Here is a 4,297-nt window from a genome sequence, read left to right as displayed (position 1 = left end):
TCCTCCAGCCCACTTGATGTAATACCTACAAAGTTTTTACTGAAAGTAATGGATTCTGTTGGGCCCCATTTGATCTGTTTTTAACAGCTCCCTATCTACTGGTTGTGTCCCTGATTATTTTAAAACGGCTTGCGTGTACCCGCTTTTAAAGAAACCTGGTTTAGATCCCTCCCTCCCACAAAATTTTAGACCAATTTCAAAACTGCCTTTTATTGCAAAGCTTTTAGAAAGAATTGTGTCCAAACAACTGCTCACTGTACTGGAAAATAACAAATTATTTGAAAAGTTTCAGTCTGGTTTCAGGAAGTACCACAGCACTGAGACTGCCCTGCTTAAAGTCACCAATGACCTTTTAATGTCTGCTGATGAAGGCATGTGCTCAATCCTGGTACTCCTGGACCTTAGCGCTGCTTTTGACACCATTGATCACAACATCATGTTAGACAGACTGAGGCACTGGGTGGGGATCTCTGGTACTGCCCGAGAATGGTTTTCATTTAACTTTTAAGGACATCGAGACCATTTTACACGCCTTCATCTCATCACGCCTGGATTATTGCAACAGCCTTTTCACTTGTTTAACCCAAAAATCTACTGATCGACTCCAGACTGTCCAGATCTCAGCTGCCCAGGCTTTTAACCAGAACAAAGAATTATGACCACATGTGTTAGCTTCATTACACTGGCTCCCAGTGTGTTTAGAATTGACTTTAAAATTTTATTGATCACTTTTAAAGCTCTTCATGGCCTCTCGCCTTGTTATTTTTCTGAACTTTTAGTCCCGTACGCACCAGCACGTACCTTGAGATCCTTGGGCAGAGGTCTGTTGTCTGTTCCAGAGTCTCGAATGAAAACTAAAGGGGACAGAGTGTTTGCTGTCAGGGCCCCGAGGCTCTGGAACAGCCTGCCCGAGGAAATCAGGTCGGCTGGGTCAGTGAACTCTTAAGTCCCTTCTTAAAACATACTTTTATAGGAGAGCCTTTCCCGATCTTATTTGACTTTATTTTATCCCTTTTATTTTATTCTATTTTACTTATTTTATATTTGTCTTAAACATGTATTTTGGTCTTTTCAATGTTGTACAAATGTACAAATAAAGATTATTATTATTATTATTATAATACTCATTAGTGTCCCATTAAAATAACAAAATAATCAATTATTGTTACTTATCTCTTATTATTCAAAAATAAAACAGCTCATGAGACTGAATGCTCTTACTTTGATGAACAATGTCATCACATGCTCTCTGAGAAGAATTTGCAAATCCTACAATGACGACAGCATGACCCGCCCTGTTTTGCTTCTGATTGGCTTAAGCCTGATTTATACTTCTGCGTCGAGTCTACACCGTAGCCTCCAGCGTGCGTTACGCATGTAGCCATGCATTTAAATTTATTGAACATTGGTGTCTGCGTCAATCTGCAAATACACAGCCAAAACACTAGTTGGCGATAGCGTTAAAGCGTCCACTGTGTAGACATTTGCAAAATAATTAAAATAATAATCATGCGGCTCTTGTAGACTTTTCAAACGTTATCAACCAAATGCATCACATTCTGATAGTGAAATGAGTAATTTCATGTGGGCTGTGACACAGTCAAAAAAATTTTCATGAGGTAAAAAAAAAACATCCCCCCTCTGTTTTTTACACAAATCGCACCCTGCCTATACTGTAAACAAATGTACTGCATTTATAACGGCTTAACAATTTTGAGCGAATTTGCCGAAGACAGCAGAACAGTAAAAACTTGGCCTACATGAGAAATGTCGTCATCAGGCTCAGCCAATCAGATGGAGAGTAGGGAAGGTCATGTCTTCGCTATAGGATTTGCAAGTTTGCAACCAAAAAGGGGCGAGTGATACAATTGTATTTTAAGATCCATTTTAAATTTGCAGAATAATTTTGGGAGTATACAATTCTTTTTTTGTATTTGTGGAAGTTGTTTTATATTTACAGATTAATAATGAGTTAAATAATAAATATCGTTCTCTGGTGGAAAATTACTCTTCTATTAACCCAGTGGAAAAGAATTGTGCCCCGAAATACACCCCTGAATTGACATCCACCTGCACAGGCATATACACTTAAAATCAGCTCCACACAAATACTGAGATACACATAAACACACACTATGCACACATAATTCCATATACATAGATATGTTTGAGTGCATGAGAGTTTGTGTTTTCTTTACTGAGGTAAATCTGTATAAACTGCAGAGTAAGCATAACAACTCTGTATCATGTGAAATGCTTTAAGCCATGTAAAATATCAGTTTGCAAACTTGTATTTCAAACATATGCATCACATGTGAAAGAGCAAAAAAAAATCTCAGATCCAAGGAGTCAATAAAATTTGAGGGCCATACATCTGCAATACATAGTGATAATGTGTCAACAGCTGCACTGGATCCAGGCTGTCATTTGGGCCTGCTATTTCACTGTGCAATGAACCACCAATGCTATGCCATTACACTACACTTCACTACCAGCGAGGATTTTCTCTCACATACACAGCGAGTGAAATTCTGAAACATGTGAAATGGAGCTAATGCACAAGGGAAATATAACACAATTTCAACAAGCACTGTAGCAAGACATTTGTGGAGCAGACAGAATACCAAAAATACAGTCCTCGTTTTCTGTGCATGTAGAAATCACTTCATGCAAGTCAAATTATATAGTATGTTCATACTTTCTTGTAAGGTGGTGAGAGTTTGCCTGTTAAATGAAGGGTGAATACATCCTGGATATCAACTCTCCTCTCCTTTCCCTGCCCCATCAATTCATCCATCCACATTGTGTTGTGCCACTTCAGTGAACACCACAGTGCACAGTGTTGTTTGGGCTATATCCTTCTTGCAAATTCACTTTAGTAGACTAAATTGAATGTGGATTACTATCATGTTGTGCAGTTCCATTTCAAAACCAAAGATGTGCTGGTATAGTTTTTTTTCTGTAAATGTGTAACACTGGAATCTTGGAGGGTGGTTGCCTATCAAAAATGTAATCCATGGCATGTTTCCAAATGCTGTCTGAATCTACTGTTATCCCACTTAATGCTTTTATCAAACACTGATTGATACAATGATACAATATTGCATGGCATACAGGTACTACATTATTTTATTTACACTATTTTATTAATGTTATAAAGCAAACCAACCCAAAGCCCAGCATATTAAAGAATGCATTCATAATAAATCAATAGATATGCAAATGGACAAACTACTTGAGCTTTATGGTTTATGTTTTAAGAACATGGCTGCATGGTGGTTCTGATTCCATACAATTTCTTGTTCAACTCTTGGTAGACAATAGTGAGTCATATATAATGTACATGTTGTATTTCCTGTGCTTGTGAGTCAGTGACTACATTTGCATAAAGTCAAACATCAACTGGACTATAACAAACATATTCCTAGTTGCTGAACCTGAAGTTAGAACCTTGTGGACATGACTAGCTTTTTGTGTTCAATTTCTATTTTTTGTAGCAATATTAGAAATCAGGTGGAGAATATGAGAGAAAACCCTACACTTCAGTTTTAACAACACAAAGCCATATAACATGTTAGGTAGTCCCCTCTTCTATGACATGTAAATCTGCAAGCGCAACCACCAGAGCCCTTCAAAGAGAGAGTCGCGTCATGGAGACCGCAGATAGTTCCCGAAGTCCAAGGCAGGTATTTGAAAATGAGTGAGAGAAACGTCAAAACGGCGATTTTAAGCCATTTTTGGTAATTTATACAATAAATGTGTTGATTTACAATAGTTGTACAGCACGTGTATGTACACAAACATTTTATTGGAAAAATCTATTTTTATTAGGATCCCTATCAGCAGCAGTATGAATGTTAGCTATTCTGGGGTCCATTCAATTGTATGGTCATAATGAAACATTGATTATAAAATAACATTACCATTTTCACTGGAAGGAGCTGAAAATAAATTGCACACCATTTTAATTCTACTTAATTCTCCTATTTATTTTTGTGTTTAATCACAAACCACAGTAGGCTAATCTGCTCACCTTGCTTTTCCCCTCAGACACAGAAGCACACCCAACACCTGTCTGTTTCTCTCTCTTTCTGCTCTGACTTTATTTATCAGCAGTTTTATTTACAAGAACTCGGGTTTGGTTTTTCACAGCAGCAGATGAGCCGCGTGTGGAGGAGGCTTGTTGTTAATTACCGATAGAGACCACCGTGGCATGAATGACATCGTCACCAACAGCTGTGTTCACTGTTGCTTTACATGCTCCCTGCTTTACAATATCCACAGCGTCTCTTTCTCT

Source organism: Micropterus dolomieu, linkage group LG03 (genome assembly GCF_021292245.1).
Source record: "Micropterus dolomieu isolate WLL.071019.BEF.003 ecotype Adirondacks linkage group LG03, ASM2129224v1, whole genome shotgun sequence".
NCBI classification, from domain to species: Eukaryota; Metazoa; Chordata; class Actinopteri; order Centrarchiformes; family Centrarchidae; genus Micropterus; species Micropterus dolomieu.
This window is presented reverse-complemented; position numbering follows the sequence as displayed.